The sequence below is a fragment of the Trematomus bernacchii genome, unplaced genomic scaffold (assembly GCF_902827165.1).
Source record: "Trematomus bernacchii unplaced genomic scaffold, fTreBer1.1, whole genome shotgun sequence".
NCBI classification, from domain to species: domain Eukaryota; kingdom Metazoa; phylum Chordata; class Actinopteri; order Perciformes; family Nototheniidae; genus Trematomus; species Trematomus bernacchii.
Genome location: NW_022988098.1, coordinates 9,368,122 through 9,390,349, shown reverse-complemented (window position 1 = coordinate 9,390,349; position 22,228 = coordinate 9,368,122). Strand labels below are relative to the sequence as shown.

At 40.0% G+C, this 22,228-nt stretch overlaps 1 long non-coding RNA gene across 1 annotated transcript in view; it reads left to right on the top strand.

Annotated features, from left to right (window-relative positions):
* Positions 1 to 282: 282 nt before the first annotated feature.
* Positions 283 to 22,228, top strand: part of LOC117475409 — a 32,450-nt gene continuing 10,504 nt past the window's right edge. Inside the window, exons 1-3 of the long non-coding RNA XR_004555163.1 lie at positions 283 to 461; positions 847 to 1,179; positions 17,663 to 17,715. This is a non-coding gene — a long non-coding RNA (uncharacterized LOC117475409). The remainder of the gene's footprint in view (positions 462 to 846; positions 1,180 to 17,662; positions 17,716 to 22,228) is intronic.

Below are 22,228 nucleotides of genomic sequence, written 5' to 3'. Positions count from 1 at the left end.
TCTCTTTCACAGATAAAAAAACATGAGTCATTTTATTACCCTGTGATACTTTTTACTTTAGGGACCAGTCAGATTTCTGATGATGATTTTCTTAATCAACCAAATGAGGAATATTCTAAGTTTCTGACATGTTGTGTTTATATCAGGGACTTCCTGATAATGAAAGTGTATTTGTCTGTGTCTCTCTTTCTCACAACTTATTTCCTGTCTACTGTGAAAGCAAAAAAGCAAAATATAATGAGGAAGGAGCTTTGATTACTAAGCGGAAGAAAAAGAGGAAGGGCGGAGAGAAAGCTGGGGGTAGAAAGATTTAAGGTAAGGTACGACAGTAATTGGAAAACACAACACTCGTACCAACGAACTGTAGAGACAGACCAGTTTAATAATCGGACGGAGGATCTCAGCATCGGACAGCAGCACCATGAAGAGGTTTCTGCTGCTCTTCCTCTCACTGATGACAGGTACAAAGATTACTTGTACCCGATAGCTGATTGTGATAAAATAAACAGTTTTCAAGATATTCTGCATCAAGTTTGAGCTAATTGTTTTAGTTTAATGAACATAAGTAGATCATATTTATCGATATGAGTATTGCCAGTTCTGCACAACCCTCACAATATTTTCACATTTGTACACAAGCTACCTTTCATCCACTTTACATAACAATACTAGTTTATTTTTTATTTTATCGTATTATTCAAAGTACTTTGCAATAGTATACTGTACGTCGTACTTTTGTATATCAACATTTCATGTAAACATTTTTCAGATGTGTGATTTACTAATTAATCCTGAAATCCTGATTTAGTTTGAGAATCTGACATGAACGTTTCTCTCTCTCTATAGGCTGTGAGGCCAGCTCTAAGGTGAAGGGATGCAGAGGTGGATGGGTTACTTTTACCCGTGGATACCCTGAGACAAAGAAAATATATACAAGTATTAATGTAGATTGGGATAATGATGAGGACAAACATGGAAATCGAAAAATTATTGAAACCGAGGAAAAAAACGTGTGTAAAAGCAAAGGAAGATTTTCCGTGTACCATGATAATCAAAGTAAAGATCTCAGGGTGGGCATCAAAGATATTCAACAAGAAGATTTTGGGGAGTACAAGTTGAAATTTAGAACTGACAACAATCGTAATAATGAAGACAAAGAAGAAGTGGAATTGAAATTAGGTAAGAAATGCTCCATCTCCATCTTGAGTCTCTCTTGTCCTTTCTGGAAGCACTCTGTAACCACACCCTCAACAAACTATGTATAATGCATGCAAACAAAAAATCATCAACTGCAAATCGAGTCAGACAAAATGGAAATCAGTTTGCTATGAAGCACACGTTAACGCAGTGGTTCTCAAATGGGGGTACGCGGACCCCTAGGGGTACGTTGGAGTACTGCAGAGGGTACGTGAGATTTATTTTATGTTAAAGGGCCCATGTCATGGCCATTTCCACTGATCATAATTACATTGTTGAGGTATACTAAAATAGATTTATACGGTGCAATTTTCCAAACTCACATTGGTTTCGCATACAGCATCTCTGTCAAGCATGTGTATTCAGCAGTATTCACTTTCTCCACTAAACGACTCGTTGGAGCTCTTGCCCCCCCCTCCCTGTGAGCCTAGTGTGCTCCGATTGGTCAGCTCGGCCACTCGTTCTGATTAGTCAACCACCAGAGAGGCTGCGCCCATGTCTAACAGTGCTTTTCCCGGCTGCTCTCAGCGTAACATCAGTCTTATCATGGCGTCGGCACAGCCGTATATTTTATATACATATATATTTTTAACTGTTGTTATAGAAGAGTGTGACGGCCCCAGGGCCTTTGTCTTACGATGGGGTGGAGCTGAAGAGGCTAATCAGCACGATCACGGACACCTCCGGACACAGTCTCTCTCCAAAGCGGCTGCAGGAAGACTAACTCTGCGATCCTCTCAACCACCTATCTTTGCATTTACCACAATAAATGTGCCGTGGTTTTGTAAACTCGTGTATGTCTCCTTGTCTTTCCGTTGTGGCCTACGAGCTACTCTCATAACAAAGAGTAAGTTATTTTTACCCGTTATAAACTACTACTGTTTGATGAGAAATCAAATCATGGTTTGCTATATATGAATTCAGGGAAGAAAGGATAGGCCTACTAAGTATTTCCATTCAACTTTATTTTTAGAAATGTACAAAATGAACATAAATATACATATATACACACGGTATATCATTCATTCCTCCTCCTCGCATCTTGCCTGCGCACAGTCGGTGCGGTGCCTTTTAGCACCCTCAGTAGTAGTAGAATCCCTTCCCCGTCATGGATTGTCCGCCAGGATCTGGCTGGACGAAATCAAATGCAAATCACAAAATATTAGAGAAACTTAGTTGTTTTAGATTAGTTAGTAGTAGTTGTGTAATGAACAGCTTGCCTGCTAATATGCTAACCTAGCTTTGTTTACCTTGGTAGGTAACACGATATGAACGTTAGCTTGGAGGAAAGGCAACTATAATGCAGTGTAATAAAACTACTATGAACAAAAGCTAGTGGTTCATATTAGGCTAGCAATAACGTGTTTATAATTGCAATCGTATACGGGTATTCTGCTACCATACAATGTAACTTGCATGAATACATTGTTTTGCGCTAGCATACAGCTAGCCTCGTTAGCTACATGCAGTATATGTACGGTCACAATGTACGGTAAATCACAGTACAGTATACTGTATGAGTATTCCGTGTGTGTGAATGCAGACATTCTCCTGCTATGAGATACATGTATGCAAGGCCATCTGCTGATATTAGAGTTGATATATGGAAACTCTAGCAACTTAGTTAGCACAGTTAGCACTGTGTCAATGGCTTAGCAGTCCAACACAGTTTACACATTTAAACAGTCTTGTTTGATAAATACACAAATAACAATGCAAACTTACAGGTTGTATACCCAGATCTTCCCCTGCTCCAAACGGTCCAAACAAGCTGTGCATATCCGGCCTCAAACTGGGCAATGTTTTGGAAGCTTTCGTCTGTGAAATTCCGGTTCTTCGAACCTCTGGAGGAGGAACACGCCGCTGCTGGTGTGGCCATAGCTCTTCGGGATTGGTCCATTTCGTTCCGGGTACCGCATGACATCAGGCGGTACCCGGAACTAAATGGAAGACTCAAATGGGCAGTGACGTATCTCCAACGAGGCGTTTTGGGGAGGTATTTTCTGTGTTAGAGTTTTACTCGCTACAGGGTGTACTTTGAGGGTTTTGACTCTGCACACCGTTTACATGCATAAAAACCTTCATAACACACAAGGGGACGGGTAATAACCGGAAAAGCATGACATGGGAGCTTTAATGAAAAAAACAAAATAAGTAATGCATTTAAACAAACTACTAATAGTAGATTAAATACGTTATTCAAAAGTTTACAGTAATTCTGGATAACAAAATGAGAAAAATAAACGGGGTGCTCTCTTTTCCTCTCTCTCTCCTGACAGCCCGTCAGTCTCGTGCAGCTCGCTGAACCTGTAATAAGTGACCCGACAGTAAAGAATAAATATATTTATAACTAGTTTAGCTAGTTCCAGAGCAGATAAACTAACTAAGTGTGTTAGGTCTAACTCCCCGTTAGTAGTACGTGAGGCCATATGTACAGACATGTACATGGGACATGAAAACAGTGCATGCCGCGTTTCCACTATACGGCCTCGCTCGGCCCCGCTCGGTATGGCTGGGCCGCGATTGGCCTCGTTAGGACCAGCTCACTTTATGGCGCGTTTCCATTACAGTTTAGGAACTGGGGTAGTATCTATAGTAACGCAGTATAGGCGGAGCGACGCTGCTTAAAACTGCCGTGACGTCATCTTCAATGCGACACAACAATGGAGGATGTGAAGATGTGAAGATGTGAAAGCGATCGTTTGCTTGTTTTTTGCTGTGTGGTTTATTATCACAAGAAATAGACAAGAGTTGTTTCGAAAGAGGCGACGTATAGAAGAAGCTGACGCGAGAGTTCGGGCAGTCCTCCTACGCCGCAGAGACTACAGGACGACTCGAATCACTACTAACTACAATGCTACTTGGTAAGCTAACGTTCGCTAACTAGCAATGTGTTTAGGCTCACGCTCCCTATACGACCAAAGTATTTCAAGTATTTAATTAATTGTAGCTACCACTTTTACGTATTAAAATATGTATGCTTTTGTTTGTGTATTTCAGAAGTTACCGACCGAGCTACCGAGTGGTGGAATGTGATTGTTCCATCTTTCACACACTCAGTGGGTGGAGAACTTCAGGATGCCTGAGGAAAACCTACGTTCATTACATGAATTCAAAAGAGGGCATTATGAACAGAAAACAGCGAAGTTGTCATTCAGGAATTAAGGTGTTTAAAAATGTGTAAAACTGATGTGTTTTTTCATGTTTGCAAAATGTAATACATGTTTATTCATTGATAAAAGCAATACATACTGAGGACATTGTGAGAAAGCGACATTTGTGTATAAAATGAAAAGGCGGAATTGTATAATATATGTTAAAAACCGGAATGTTTTGCTCGTTATAAGTTAGTCAACATTACATTACATGTTACTTGGGTCTGATGCGCTACCTGAATACCTAGAATGTATAATGTAATACCTAAATATTCATTGTATTGAACATAAATACATCTTTTCTTTTTCACATACATGTGTTTGTCAAATTATTTAAACCAAAAAAATGTTATCAGAATTGACTATTTAGTAAATATTTGAATTTCAAGCACCAGTACTGCCCCCATAATAATAATAATCTAATAAATTAAGCAAATATCAAAGCAAACTATAAACATAAATACAAAAGTGTAAAACACAACAGAACTATATTCATAAATGCAAGTGTAAAAAATTGTTAACATGGATGGAGGCTAAAGTATCCACAGCATAAAATAATATGATTATGATGGTTTGTCTGAAAGACACAGCCTCAAGGTTCAAGGTTTTTTATTTTGTCATACGAACATAGCTAGTGTAGTTATGACAATGAACATCTTAGGTCACAGGCTCCTCCAACAGTGCAACACAATAACCCAGATCAACAGAAATATAGTGCAAGTAAATATTAAGCGCTGTGCACCGCTCTCTTTGTATAGGTGTTTTATTTTGTTCTCTTCTCTTTGAAATATATAAGCAATGTGTTTGAGTCTAGCACAACGAGGGTATTACAATTGAGTAATTTTTACTACATGTATTTATCATGTATTCTTAATACCATTATGTAATGTTATGTTTTAGAGGAGGACCTCAAGCTAGCAAACTCAATTTCAAACAGTATGCAGAGTTGTCCTGCTAAAGAGTTAAAATGTATTATTTAACCAAGTATTTATTCTCTTATTTGCTTTAATTGCAACAGATGATAAAGGTTTCACTGTGATAAATATTCTCTTAAATCCATAAACCCCTGTACAGTGCTTTGTGGACGATGGTGTTTATGATATTTCTGACTGCAGAGGGACGCCTAGATGATGCCATCTTTCTGTGTGATCGCTGGTGGGTGCAATTATTTATCAACAAGCAATAAGATAAGACATGGCATTGATTCTGCTGGGCCAGTTGCCGTTCCTGCAGGGCCAGATCGTCTCCTCCTCGGTTTGTGCTGTTGATGCAGAGGACGTTGTTCGGAACTGTTCCTCCTCGCTAGTCCCAATGTAATCATCTAGAACAGAAACATGACTTGTAAATTCCACAAACTACTGCAGCACAATACTATAAATAGCAACAACAACTATAGAAAAGACAAACTGAACGTAAACAATGGCACATATGGTGTTAGCAAACAATAGCTCTCGCTAATGCTATCTGCCTAGCTAGCCTTCGGGGCTCCATAAAAGCATGGGTTGTCGAACATAAATGTAAGGATAAAATAGACTTATTTGTTAGAAGTGAGCTTTAGAACAGATAGGGACACAAAGCAGGGACACAAAGCTTTCAAGCAAATAACAGAGCGTTAGCAAAAACGTACCATGCAGACTCCAGTAACGCCAGTGTCTGTGTAGAGACCTCCTGAAAGACTTTGATATTGCGAGTTGTCCCGTCGAGCACCCGCTGGACCTTATCATCTGCAATATAATGGACGTCGTCACTTCCTCGACCGACCATGGTGTGCTTTTCTTTGCCATTGTTGTAGCTCCTCTGTTAACAAAAATGCTGTTTGTAAAAATGGATTATCTAGCGCGCAGATTGTGACGATTCTCTCCGACCAATCAGCAGCCGAGAGCGTTGACGTCACAAACTCAGCCCGGTTGTCTCTGGCCCTGGCCCCACGATTTTATGAGGCCAGAAAAACTGTGAATTAGGACCCGCCGGCCGGTACTAGGCCAAGTGGAAACGCAACCACAAACGGGCCGCTGACGTCACAGCCCTCTTAAACCGGGCTGCGGGCTGTAGTGGAAACGCGCCATAATATTGACAAAAATAAACCTCGCTAACCGAGTTTTCCAAATCACTCTAAAATAAGCCGTTGTGATACACGTGTAGACAACGTCTGCATAATCATAAATGATCATTACATTGGGGTCATTCAACTATTATTTCGCTAAGATAAAAAACATTAAAGTTTTGGATTTTAGTGTAATTCACAAATGTTCCACCAGATGGTGCCACACACACCCTGGGGGAAAAGATGATATATTAACCCAGTAATAAGTGGGCAAAATATGGGTACATTAGTGTTTAAAGTCGGGGGAACTGTTTTAATTCAGGACCAGGGTGAAAAGATAACACATTTACCCAGGAATAATTGTCTGAATCATGGGTATATTAGTGTTTAAAGCCGTGGGAAATGTTTTAATTCAACAGGAGAGGGTAATTCAATTGTTACCCAGGGAACAGGGCTGCAAACATGGCTACATGAGTGTTAAAATGCTGTCAAACTGTTTTAATTCAGTCACAATTGTCGTTTTTAGACGGTGTACATTGGACTCAATAAACATAGAGTTATGGACATAAATGTGTCAGTATAGACGGGATAATGTACATATTAATAATATTTAATTAGTTAAATGTACAATGAGCTAAAAACAGCAGAATCACTGCTGTTAGCAGGGTCTCAGAGACCCATAGACCCAGAGACCCAGGGTACAGCACCTCACTGTCTTACCCAGAAAACAGGGCTCTGATCAGGGCTAAAGTAATGTTATAAACTGGTAAATCTGTTTAAATGCAGGCAGCAGAGTCACTGCTTTTAGCAGGGTCTCAGAGACCCATAGACCCAGAGACCCAGGGTACAGCACCTCACTGTCTTACCCAGAAAACAGGGCTCTGATCAGGGCTAAAGTAATGTTATAAACTGGTGAATCTGTTTAAATGCAGGCAGCAGAGTCACTGCTTTTAGCAGGGTCTCAGAGACCCATAGACCCAGAGACCCAGGGTACAGCACCTCGCTGTCTTACCCAGAAAACAGGGCTCTGATCAGGGCTAAAGTAATGTTATAAACTGGTGAATCTGTTTAAATGCAGGCAGCAGAGTCACTGCTTTTAGCAGGGTCTCAGAGACCCATAGACCCAGGGTACAGCACCTCGCTGTCTTACCCAGAAAACAGGGCTCTTATCAGGGCTAAAGTAATGTTATAAACTGGTGAATCTGTTTAAATGCAGGCAGCAGAGTCACTGCTTTTAGCAGGGTCTCAGAGACCCATAGACCCAGAGACCCAGGGTACAGCACCTCGCTGTCTTACCCAGAAAACAGGGCTCTGATCAGGGCTAAAGTAATGTTATAAACTGGTGAATCTGTTTAAATGCAGGAGACCTCCAGCATGAGTCCCTAACAGTGGCACTCCTCCATAACCTTGCACACCATGAGTCCCCGGGCCCCCGCAGTTAAGCACTCCCCCACGGACTAAACCCAGATATTCACACCCTCCAGAATCTCGTGCCCCTGGTAAGACTAACAAGGGGTGGATTTTGTGGTGGTCTACCGTCTGCCCTTAAGCATCCAACTGCGGACTAAACCCAGATATTCACACCCTCCAGAACCTCGTGCCCCTGGTAAGACTAACAAGGGGTGGATTTTGTGGTGGTCTACCGTCCGCCCTTAAGCATCCAACTGCGGACTCCTGACACTCAGACACTTTTCATATTTTTAGGTTACCAGGGGCACGCTTGTCTGGCAGTTATGCACATGGGGTTTTGTCCAAGGCAGTGTGCTTAAGTCAGGGGGCCCGGGGACTCAAGGTGCGCATGGCAGGCCGCCTATGAGCGGCCAAAATGTTTTAATTAACTCATTATTGTTGTTTTTAGATAGTGTACATTGGACGACATAAACATACAGAGTTATGGACATTCAAGAGGAGAGTGTATTTCAAGTGTTACCCGGTGAGCAGCGCTGCAAACATGGCTACATGAGTGTTAAAATCAGTTCAAACTGTTTTAATTCAGTCATAATTGTCATTTTTAGATGGTGTACATTGGAGTCAACAAACAGACAGAGATATGGACATAAACCTGTCAGTATAGACACAACAATGTACATATTAATCATATTTAATTTATTAAATGTACAATAAACTAAAAACAGCAGAATCACTGCTTTAAGCAGCATATCACACTTCGAGGCAGACATACACACGCCCAGGGGGGAAAGAGAACACATTGACCCAGGAATAAGTGCTCAAAACGTGGGTAAAAGTGTGTTAAAAAGTCGGGGAACATGTTTCAAATGACAGCAGACTGCTGCTTGTTTGCAGGCTGACACAGTTCACTTGTCTCACACACACACCCAGGGGGGAAAAGAGAACACATTGACCCATGAATAAGTGTCTGAATCATGGGCACATTAGTGTTTAAAGTCGGGGGAACTGTTTTAATTCAGGACCAGGGTGAAAAGATAACACATTTACCCCGCTAAAGTGTTCAAAACATGGGTATATTAGTGCTCAAACTCGATTAAACTGTTTTAATTGCGGAGGTTTTAAGTTTTGGTTCACTCGTCTCACACACCCAGTGTTAACAACATTTTTTACAAATTTTATAAATTAGTCTAGAGCTCTATCTATAGTAATTTGAGTGTATTACACGTCTGTCCATGGAACGCGAGTTTTGTGCAATTTGAGTGGAGTAAACTGATAGGCAGCTGGAGTAACATGTACATTGAGACGCATTGGGACATATCATCGTCACTTTCAATGTTAACCTTGTACATAGGAGGCACAATAAGCTTACTTAATTAAAGTATCCATTTAAACCTTTTCAGAGACTCCATTAGTCTCATCATTTTAAGTTTCTTTCCTGGGAGCGAGAAGATCACAGTTCATCAATAAAAACATTACCCACATTAGGGCAATTCACCTATACTTAAAGGGCCCATGTCATGGCCATTTCCACTGATCATAATTACATTGTTGAGGTATACTAAAATAGATTTATACTGTGCAATTTTCCAAACTCACATTGGTTTCGCATACAGCATCTCTGTCAAGCATGTGTATTCAGCAGTATTCACTTTCTCCACTAAACGACTCGTTGGAGCTCTTGCCCCCCCCTCCCTGTGAGCCTAGTGTGCTCCGATTGGTCAGCTCGGCCACTCGTTCTGATTAGTCAACCACCAGAGAGGCTGCGCCCATGTCAGTGCTTTTCCCGGCTGCTCTCAGCGTAACATCAGTCTTATCATGGCGTCGGTACAGCGGTATATTTTATATACATATATATTTTTAACTGTTGTTATAGAAGAGTGTGACGGCCCCAGGGCCTTTGTCTTACGATGGGGTGGAGCTGAAGAGGGTAATCAGCGCGATCACGGACACCTCCGGACACTACGGCCCCAGTCTCTCTCCAAAGCGGCTGCAGGAAGACTAACTCTGCGATCCTCTCAACCACCTATCTTTGCATTTACCACAATAAATGTGCCGTGGTTTTGTAAACTCGTGTATGTCTCCTTGTCTTTGTGGCCTACGAGCCGCTCATAACAAAGAGTAAGTTATTTTTACCCGTTATAAACTACTACTGTTTGATGAGAAATCAAATCATGGTTTGCTATATATGAATTCAGGGAAGAAAGGATAGGCCTACTAAGTATTTCCATTAAACTTTATTTTTAGAAATGTACAAAATGAACATAAATATACATATATACACGGTATATCATCCATTCCTCCTCCTCTTGCCTGCGCACAGCCGGTGCGGTGCGGTGCCTTTTAGCACGACGCCTCAGTAGTAGTAGAATCCCTTCCCCGTCATGGATTGTCCGCCAGGATCTGGCTGGACGAAATCAAATGCAAATCACAAAATATTAGAGAAACTTAGTTGTTTTAGATTCGTTAGTAGTAGTTGTGTAATGAACAGCTTGCCTGCTAATATGCTAACCTAGCTTTGTTTACCTTGGTAGCTAACACGATATGAACGTTAGCTTGGAGGAAAGGCAACTATAATGCAGTGTAATAAAACTACTATGAACAAAAGCTAGTGGTTCATATTAGGCTAGCAATAACGTGTTTATAATTGCAATCGTATACGGGTATTCTGCTACCATACAATGTAACTTGCATGAATACATTGTTTTGCGGTAGCATACAGCTAGCCTCGTTAGCTACATGCAGTATATGTACGGTCACAATGTACGGTAAACCGGAGTATACTGTATGAGTATTCCGTGTGTGTGACTGCAGACATTCTCCTGCCATGACAAACATGTAAGGCCATCTGCTGACATTGTAGTTGATATATTTAAACGCTAGCAACGTAGCATCACAAAAATGTTTTTCTGACCAAAACTAGCTCAAGCTCCGTGTGTTAGATCGCTACGCCAGCTATAATGTAATTACGTTTCGCGACTGACCGGCAAATCACCCGCAGTATACTGTCAATAGGTATTTTGTGTGTGAATGCAGACATTCTCCTGCTATGAGATACATGTATGCAAGGCCATCTGCTGATATTAGAGTTGATATATGGAAACTCTAGCAACTTAGTTAGCACAGTTAGCACTGTGTCAATGGCTTAGCAGTCCAACACAGTTTACACATTTAAACAGTCTTGTTTGATAAATACACAAATAACAATGCAAACTTACAGGTTGTATACCCAGATCTTCCCCTGCTCCAAACGGTCCAAACAAGCTCTGCATATCCGGCCTCAAACTGGGCAATGTTTTTGGAAGCTTTCGTCTGTGAAATGCCGGTTCTTCGAACCTCTGGAGGAGGAACACGCCGCTGCTGGTGTGGCCATAGCTCTTCGGGATTGGTCCATTTCGTTCCGGGTACCGCATGACATCAGGCGGTACCCGGAACTAAATGGAAGACTCAAATGGGCAGTGACGTATCTCCAACGAGGCGTTTTGGGGAGGTATTTTCTGTGTTAGAGTTTTACTCGCTACAGGGTGTACTTTGAGGGTTTTGACTCTGCACACCGTTTACATGCATAAAAACCTTCATAACACACAAGGGGACGGGTAATAACCGGAAAAGCATGACATGGGAGCTTTAACCCCAAATAAAAGAACCCAATAAAAACAGTTGTTAAATAATAGTGAAGTCACGTTGTAATAACAATAACTCATCTCTCGGTTTGAGTGTTCTTTTTCTGCCTTGCCAAAAGCCACTGTGTCAAGTGTCTAGTGACTATTTCTCTTAGCGGATGCATGTCAATTTAAATCAATACAACTATTTTTTAAATCAATAAAAACATTTTCTAAATCCATAAAAGCATTTCAATTAAGATTGGGAGTCATGTCGTTACTTTGTTGAGAATGTGGCCATGTAATAAGCGGGATAATTTGCAGCGACTTGGTCATTGTGGGGAAAAATAACACCCAGGGATCAAGATCCTGATCGTTTTAATGAAGTTGAATACAGAATATTCATATTTGTCAGTGATTTCATGTCAATTCGGCAAATATAAACATAAATGATCGTGGTGAAGATGATGATTAAATTAGGATTAAAAATCGAGAGCCGGCTGCATTTCCTCTCGTTCGTTTTTTTCGACTAAACAACATTATTTTGTTAAATAACAACATGGTGATGTTTTGTAAATGATTACATGTCTTATTCAGCACAGACTATGATCCTATCCGTGACATATGGATCTTAACAAAGATCCACTATACAGTAGTACCAGACATACTGTACATCCAGCTTACTGTATCGAAGTTGATTTCACATGAGCTCCAGTGTGGAACCCCACTGCACCCCCTGGTGGATCAATGATCCATTGCAGCTGGCTTCACAATAATTAAATGTATTTATCACGGGGGCGGTCTCAAGTCAGACTGGGGGCAGGCTCTTCATCACTGGCCTTTCACGGGCCGTGCACGGGCCTTTCACGGGCCGTGCACGGGCCGACCACGACCCTTGCGTTTCAAACTGTCCTAAATAAGCTGCTACATCTGTATGAGCTATCATCCCTCTGTTTTAAGATGACAATAAAACAAAAACTGTCCAGTATCAAAGACTTATTTCACTTCAGGGTGATAGCAGGACACCCCATCTAGTCACTCAGAGAAAATAAGGACAATCTGATGTAGAGTTTCAAAATAAAATACCTTTGAAGTCTCATATATGAGCTGTAATCCCTCTGTTTTTAGATGACAATAAAACAAAAACTGTCCAGTATCAAATACTTATTTCACTTCAGGGTGATAGCAGGACACCCCATCTAGTCACTCAGAGGAAATAAGGACAATCTGATGTAGAGTTTCAAAATAAAATACCTTTGAAGTCTCATATATGAGCTATCATGGCTCTGTTTTTAGATAAGAATGAAACAAAAACTCTCCAGTATCAAAGACTCATTTCGTTCCGGGGTGATAGCAGGACACCCCGTATAGTCACTCAGAATAAATCAGGACATTCTGATGTATAGTTTCAAAATAAAATACCTTTGAAGTCTCATATATGAGCTATCATCCCTCTGTTTTTAGATGACAATAAAACAAAAACTGTCCAGTATCAAAGACGTATTTCACTTCAGGGTGATAGCAGGACACCCCATCTAGTCACTCAGAGAAAATAACTGACTAGATGAGGTGTCCTGCTATCACCCTGAAGTGAAATAAGTCTTTGATACTGGACAGTTTTTGTCTTATTGTCATCTAAAAACAGAGGGATGATAGCTCATATATGAGACTTCAAAGGAATTTTATTTTGAAACTATACATCAGAATGTCCTTATTATCTCTGAGTGACTAGATGAGGTGTCCTGCTATCACCCTGGAGTGAATTGAGTCTTTGATACTGGACAGTCTTTGTTTTATTGTCATCTAAAAACAGAGGGATGATAGCTCATACAATAGAGACTTCAAATGTCTTTTATTTTGAAACTCTACATCAGAATGTCCTTATTATCTCTGAGTGACTAGATGGGGTGTCCTGCTATCACCCTGGAGTGAAATTAGTCTTTGATACTGGAGAGTTTTTGTTTTATTCTTATCTAAAAACAGAGGGATGATAGCTCATATATGAGACTTCAAATGTCTTTTATTTTGAAACTATACATCAGAATGTCTTTATTTTTCTCTGAATGACTAGATGAGGTGTCCTGCTATCACCCTGAAGTGAAATAAGTCTTTGATACTGGACAGTTTTTGTTTTATTCTTATCTAAAAACAGAGGGATGATAGCTCACATATGAGACTTCTAATGTCTTTTATTTTGAAACTATACATCAGAATATCCTTATTTTATCTGAATGACTAGATGGGGTTTCCTGCTATCACCCTGAAGTGAAATAAGTATTTTATACTGGACAGTTTTTGTTTTATTGTCATCTAAAAACAGAGGGATGATAGCTCATATATGAGACTTCAAAGGTATTTTATTTTGAAACTATACATCAGAATGTCCTTATTATCTCTGAGTGACTAGATGGGGTGTCCTGCTATCACCCTGGAGTGAAATTAGTCTTTGATACTGGACAGTATTTGTTTTATTCTTATATAAAAACAGAGGCATGATAGCTCATATATGAGACTTCAAAGGTCTTTTATTTTGAAACTATACATCAGAATGTCCTTATTTTCTCTGAGTGACTAGATGGGGTGTCCTGCTATCACCCTGAAGTGAAATAAGTCTTTGATACTGGACAGTTTTTGTTTTATTGACATCTAAAAACAGAGGGATGATAGCTCATATATGAGACTTCAAAGGTATTTTATTTAGAAACTACATCAGAATGTCCTTATTTTCTCTGAGTGACTAGATGGGGTGTCCTGCTATCACCCTGGAGTGAAATGAGTCTTTGATACTGGACAGTTTTTGTTTTATTGTCATCTAAAAACAGAGGGATGATAACTCATATATGAGACTTCAAAGGTATTTTATTTTGAAACTCTTTAAGTTTTACATTCAGTTAGCTCTGTAGCCCCATCCACGAGTAACGTTTCCACGTCAGGTATATTATGTATGCTAGCAGCAACACACGGAGCTAACTCAATGATACAAACATGGGTTAATGATTAGAGGTAACTGAGTTATTTATTTTGTTAAAGTTTCAGCCATTCTGTTTACAGTTCTGTCATCAGATTATTTAATACGATTTGTTAAAACGTTGTTGTTTCTTTTGATGTGAAATATTATGTATTTAAAGGGGACCTATCATGCAAAATGCACTTTTGTACATCTTTTATACATGAATATGTGTCCCCGGTGTTACAGGGAACTCACCAAGTGTCAGAAAACACAACCCTCTCTATTTTCCTCCATACCCAAATCTCTAAAAAAGGGGCTGCAACGGATCTGATGAAAACTGATCCAGATTTGAACACTTTCCTGACGTCAGGAGAGTGGCGCTACGGCTATTGGGCCAACTCCACCAATCAGGAGGAGATAACCACGGCATTGCCGTTCGAAAGTGCTGGAGACGCTGTAGTACATATGCCAGGCCTCTAGATGGTGCTGTTGCTCACAAAATCAACCCTTGCTAAAACAGATCTAAAAAATGTCAAATTGAGCAAAATGAGGCATGGCTAAAATGCATGATCTATTTGGTATTTTGAAAAAAAAAAAAGTATAAATATGCCTTATATAGGTATGGTCCTACACTATATTATTCAAATATAGCATGATAGGTCCACTTTAATTTAAATAAAAAGCAATGTTAGTTTTGTGCACAATTTGTTTATTTTCATTTAATCGTTTATTTGAATAGGAACAATGCACATTAATGAACACTTCAGACAAATAATGCTTAAAGTGTAAATATGCCGGATTTTAGCTTTGAGCTCATTTCCATCCGTAGTCCCTGACATACAACATATAGTTAGTTTACCTAATTTTTCTCTCCAAAACTACCGTTAAAAGACCGGACCGATAAGCAGTATCGATAAAAGTAGTAGTACCGTTAAAACCTTAACGATACCCACCCCTATTTACACTATTTCTGAAGAATAGGTGCAGTTCCTGCAGGTGGTTCCTGAAGTGTGCCATATATCTGACAGCATGTGAGGCATCTTTGCATGCCAGTGCTAGTCTGTGAGCAGCACACGCTACAGAAACCAGCTTTGGAAAACTGTCTGTGAGCTGCTTTGCCACTCCATTCAGACGGCCTAGGTTTAAGAAGTACATTTAGTGTTGAGGGTGTCATTTTGTTTCCTTTAATAACAGCTGACAATACAAATTTCACACAATCCATTAGATTTAACAATAAACTCCATACCCGTCATCACCGCTGCACCGTCTGTCCCAAGTCCGTAGAGCCTGTCTACCGGGAGCTCCTTTTTTTGTAGTACACTCTTGACTCTCTCAGCTTTCCCATCTTCCAGAGTTACCAGGTCAAGGAAGTTATTAAAAACACAACCCTCTTTACCCAGGTGTCTAAAATAAAATTAATAGGTTTTCACACATATTAATAAGTATTAACTGGGCCAAAATCTTTATTTAAATGCACATCATTCCTTTAAAAAATACCCCACCTAACATGTAAATCCAGCTGGCGGCTTACAGATACATCTGTCGTTTCATCAACCTCTAGGCTGATTGCTTGAGATGACTTTATCTCTTCCAAAATAAAATAGGCAACTCTACGATCTGTGCAAGGATCTCCAGCATTTCATCCACTATTCTGTGTGATTGGTAATTGTTTCTTTGATCCGACTGAGAAAAGGAGATCATTTAACATTTAGCTGGTTAAAGTTCTTAGTTTCACAAGCATCCATTTGTAATAGGTTTACCTTCAGCTTTTCAAAGTAATCACAACCCAAAAGCTGAGCTAGACTTAACAGTTTAGGGTAGTTGGTGTGGTGAGCAATCTCGTTCTTTACTAGCCTGTAAAAGCATTTGAATCCACGGCCTCATGCTCCATAATAACTGTGGGCTAAAAAGCCTGCATCACTGAGTAGCCTAGACCAAGAGCAAAGACATCATTCATTATATGAGCCAAACATGGTTAATAGGTTGCAGAAATGAGCTATACATTAAAAAATGATATACCTGATGCAAGTGAGACCTGATTCTTTACACTATATTGATGAGGATCTGAGGAGATTTGGCGCTCCAGATAATCCTTGCGGAAAACAAGAAACTTCTATGAAAGCCCGTTTTAAGGGCCTTTCTTTACTGGAGGCTTGTGTTGCCTGCACACTCGGCAAAACATTCCTTTAAAAAAAAAAAAAACCCGTGTTAGCCAAATGCTAACATTGTCTAAGTTACCTGTGGTCTCTCCTCCTCTCCTAGTCTCTCCTCCTCATCCTCACGCCGTATTCTCTTAAAATATTGTTGAATACTCATATCTGAGGAGTAAATGCATGGGAATAAGTCTAACCTTAGCTAAAGTGAATCTGTGTCTTTCTAACTGGCATAGCCCGAAGAGAAAACAAATTATAATCTTTTTTATATTTAATTTAGCACGCGTAACTTGCACGCAGCAAAGTTGGCCTGTCTACGTTAAATACACCCTTACCCTTACTTTCTTTCACATAATTCGAAGCTCCTACCTAAGTCAGAAAACAACAACACAATAAGGAGAAAAGGAGTTGCTTTACCTTGTAAGTGTCCACGTCTTCTAAGTTAACGTCGTCTTCTCTGTTTCTCGCTTCCCATCATGCGATAGCAGAGCGAACAGGAACAGGAGGCGTAGAGCGAGGGATCATCCACTAGTTAATCAATCGCAGAGCGAATATGTACAGGAGGTGTAGAGCGAGGGAGTGTCCACTAGTTAATCGATCGCAGATGGCGTCGTGCTCGCGGACAGATAAAAAAAAAAATGGGTTGTGAAATATACTTTGGCGGCCGTTAATATACCTGGGCGGCCCGCCCAAGTAAAGTCTATGTGTGGGAAACCCTGGTGTGTTAGTTATTTTAAAGCTTAAGTACTTAATCAACTCTGACAACAAAGAGTTAATCGCTGACAGGAGAAATCTCTAACAATCAGAAATTGGTCTGTATGCTCCTGATGTACATTTTGTTAAAGTAAGATGTAATTGTAGTGTTGTCATGCAGATTGGGCCTCTGTGTTGAAAATTGCTTTGGCTCTCTCTTTGGATGTGATGCTGCTGATGCTCGCAGTATATTTGGCCTACACGGGTAAGAGTTTTACTAACAATTTCGAATCAAACAACTCAAGAATCAAAAAACGCATTTCGACTGCCTTTTATTTTCTACTGTGGTACAAATATTTCCTTAAGAAAAGATCAATCGTACTCTCTCCAAATGGCTTTAATCCTGGTTAAATTATCCTCCATAACTAAGTCTTCGTGTTGTTTTATTCCCTTTCTGACAGGATGTGCACCTTGTATGAGAACAAACAGAGGAGTATGAACATAACGCTAACAGGTCAGTGTATGATTCTCTAATATTATAAAGTATTCATTTATGTAAATCACTTTTATCCTCCTTTGATTTACATCACTGATAACTTCCCCTGCAATACTCGATGACTGGTCTGCTCCATCTTTGTAAAATATGTAATTTTTTACGACTAACAAAGCTCTGTCTCGGATGTTTACTTGTATTTCTGTGCTACATGGTTGCGTTAGCAGTAGGGGGAAATGACGGTACAGATTCAGCCACACAAACATCACTATCTTTTTATCTATATCAGCTATTCCTCCTTTGCACGGAAATGCAGCTTTAACTTATTAAACATCTGACTCATTTTTATCTAGTACCATTAGACCGGGGGCTCATATAAATGCTTAAACCTGCAAAGCGCCTATGACATATTAATATTCTGAGCACAAATATTATCCTTAATTAACTTGGTTAGAAAGTCCAAATGTGACTTTTTAATGGTAATAAAGATGTATTTGCTTTATACAAAGTACATTTTCCTCGAATGTATTTAAGTTAACTATGTAATTTTATTTTAATTAGGGGCCCCTTGCAGATTCTTAAAGCTTACCTGCTGGCATCCAAGAAAAGACGGCAGTGTGTCTGAATCAAAATCCTGGGACGGCTCCTCCACAAAGCAGCAGCGATTCTCTGGCTTCTCACTGACTGACCATGATGAAAACAACCTGTAGATTATAAAGTACAACTTCAATTAACTTTATGCAGATTATACAAAAAGGTCTTGCACAATTGTTGTCATATACAGGGATGCAAACTCATCAGGTATGAAAAAGGTGACAAGGATCCGAGCCCCACGGAATATCGGAATAAAATCAGGAATAACAGAGGATTTTAGCAGTCAGAACAACTAAAGCAGCAGTGTTAATAATAACAGAAACGCCAAAGAGTCACATCTAATAGAAATATATAAAAGCATTTATTTGAATTCTGTAGCAGTCAGTTTATAATTTTGGCAGCACTGTTGAGCATTTTGAAAATGTATTTTCATGCCTCTGTGCAAGGCTTAGTCTTTCTATCTTTATAGCCAGTGGTGTAAAGTAAGTTCATAAACTCAAGTACTATACTTGGGTACAATTTTGAGATACTTGTACTTTAAGTATTTCAATGTTTTGCTACTTTGTTCTTCTTCTCCTCTACAGTTCAGAGGTAAATGGTGTACTTTTACTCCACTACATGTATTTAATACCTTTAGTTACTTTACAGATGTGGATGAATGATGTGAAATATAATCAAGTGTTAAATCAGACTTTAGTTCCACCTGGAGTAAATTCTCAAGCTACCCTGCAGTATACAAAGTCATTCAAACTAGCTGCACCTTTACCAGCTTTGAGAACACTTTAATGCTCAATCATTATAAAACATATCATATATATTATTCTGAAATGGACCAATCTGCACAATGACTACTTTTACTGTCGCTACTTTAACTATATTTTGATGATAATACTTTTCTACTTTTACTTGAGGAACATTTTGAATGCAGGACTTTTACTGTAACAGAGTATTCCTACACTCTGGTACTTTTACTCAAGTACAAGATCTGAGCACTTCTACTTTTACTCAAGTACAAGATCTGAGTACCTCTACTCTTACTCTAGTACAAGATCTAAGTACTTCTACTTTTACTCAAGTACAATATCTGAGTAATTCTACTTTTACTCAAGTACAAGATCTGAGTACTTCTACTCAAGTACAATATCTGAGTACTTCTGTTTTACTCAAGTACAATATCTGAGTACTTCGACTTTTACTCAAGTACAATATCTCAGTACTTCTACTTTTAATCTAGTACAATATCTATACTTATACCACCTCTGTATAGCCTATGAAAAAAACTAATAGAAAACGAAGGCTAAAGCTAACGTTAGCAGATAGTGACAATGTATGCTAGTTAGCTAGCTCAACGATTCCTTAAAGGAGACATGTCATGGCCATTTCCACTGATCATAATTCCATTGTTGAGGTCAACTAGAATAGATTTATATTGTGCAATTTTCCAAACTCACATTGGTTTCTCATACAGCATCTCTGTAAACTACGTGTATTCACTGAATTTCACTCTCTGCCTTTAACGGCTCGTTGTAGCTCCAATAGCTCCAGCCCCCACCCTCCCTGTGAGCACAGTGTGCTCTGATTGGTCAGGACGTTGTGAATCGCGCTGAGCTCTGTGGAGGTGTTGTTTCCTTGTTTAGCGATACACAGCGAAACACAGCCAAACTCATCCTCAGCACACACAAACTCACAGTCGAAGTAAAAACAATAAGTGTGGCTTGATATTGAGTAAGAAAAAGGTTGATAAACGCTGTGAGAATCGGTCTGCAGAGAGAATTTCGCCGCGATCCCAACTGTCTGTTATCAGCCTGCAGCCAGGGAGGAGAAATCAGCAGAGCTGCCTGCACTGTGAAGTCCGTGGATTGGTCAATTTGGACCAATCAGCGGGGGCTTAACGTAACGGCTCCGTGGACGTAACGTAACGGCTCCACGGATTGGTCCATTTGATTCTTCCGGGTACGGGATGATGTAATCCCGTACCCGGAAGAATCAAATGGACAATGACGTATCTCCAACGAGGCGTTTTGGGGAGGTATTTTCTGTGTTAGAGTTTTACTCGCTACAGGGTGTACTTTGAGGGTTTTGACTCTGCACACCGTTTACATGCATAAAAACCTTCATAACACACAAGGGGACGGGTAATAACTGGAAAAGCATGACATGTCTCCTTTAAATAATATTGCGACAGAAAAAAAATTCAGTTCACATCACGCTCTGCCGCTCCGACAGGGAGCTCTGCTCTGAACACCCGAACGGCCCGTTCTAACAGCTGTTCACCAGCGGTCCAGTCTGTGCCACAGTGACTCCGGACCGCACAGTTACTATTAACAAACGCACTCGTAGTTAATGTAGCTGCTGCGCGTCATGATGGCACATAATAGCTCACGGCCGCAGATTACTCCGCTACGTGATGCAACAATATTATCTAGAAATGTCACATATATAAATATAATTATGCAGAACATTTAGTAGTAGTTGACTTGACAGTATAATAGTAACTTCCCACCACTGGTTTAAACCAGTTTAAACAAACCGCCACCTGCACTTCAACGGCTGTTCAAATTCAACATGGCTAGCTAGAAAATAAAAAGTAACTGAACCTGTCAAATGCAGTTGAGAAAAAATACATTAGTTAGGCTTACCCTTAAGGTGTCGTGGATAAAGTATAAGGTAGCAGACAATTGAGACAAATACCTCGAAATTATAGTTATTAACAGTTGGTAAATGTAATTAGTTACCCACCAACGGACGTAAAACTACCGTTAGACATCAAATCAGCTAACGTTAACATCCAGCTGCTGCCTGCTAACGCAAATGATAAAAGTAACAGTTGTAAATATAATACAAATACAGTGGAGTGAAAAGAACATTACTTAGGCGTACTTACCATTGAGGTGTCGTCGAGTACTATTAATGATAAAGTAGCAGCAATGTGGACCAACCTTGGATGTATAAAAAGAACCATACTCAGAAAGTACCCGTATACGTGGGCCCACAGAGCATGCGCAGTTGAGTTTTCCTTAAGCCCCACCTCCGATCTTCCCGCTCTCTGTCAGTCAAATAAATGGAGAGATAAAATAACTCTGGATTCAGCTCTTAACGCAATTTACAATGTTTAAAACCTAATGATTTAAATAAGGGGCTGTAAAAGTGTTCGTGCTGGGTAGTTTATTTAGCTAAAAAAATTAGATGGCCGTTCAAATACCGTTAGAGAAGTCAATTCAATTCACAGTTAAAGGTGGGGTAGGTAAGTTTGAGAAACCGGCTCGAGATACACTTTTTGTTATATTCCATGGAATGCTCTTAACATCCCGATAGCAATGAATATCTTAAGTGCTTTGACAAAAAATCCATAAAAAAATGTCATCTGTGGAAGCCGTAGTACTGTAAAAAGCACGACCAATCATTTTAGCCGGCCCGGCTAAAATAACTGGATGGCCTACCTGCCTGTCAGCCTTCCATCTGTGCACAAACTTATCTCGTGCCCTCATTGGTCATGTGCGCGCTCGTGTGTGTTGGAGGAGGGGCTCTGTAAGGAAGTGGCAGATTTTCTCCGGTTGTGTATTTTTAAATTCCAGCGCACTCGAGCTGGTTTCTCCGAAATTACCTACCCCACCTTTAAGTTTTAAGATTAGAGTAAATCCCCTCCTCCAACACACACAGCCAAGCTTCCCAGCAACATGATCAAAAGCATGTTGCCTGTTTTACTAGGCTAACTTTCCCTAGCAAGGAAATGCAAGCCAGGGCAAGCTTACAGCCAAACTTCTTTTTATAATTTCAAGTATCTGAATGTAGTTGTTGTTGCCTACAGAATAGCAGGAGGCCAGACAGAGCAGAATGAGTGAGCTGTGTCAGATGATCTGGCCACCGGCTTGGTAATGATTGGTGTAATTGGAGGGCATGTATTACCAGGATAACATGGCCCCGCTGCTAAAATAATACT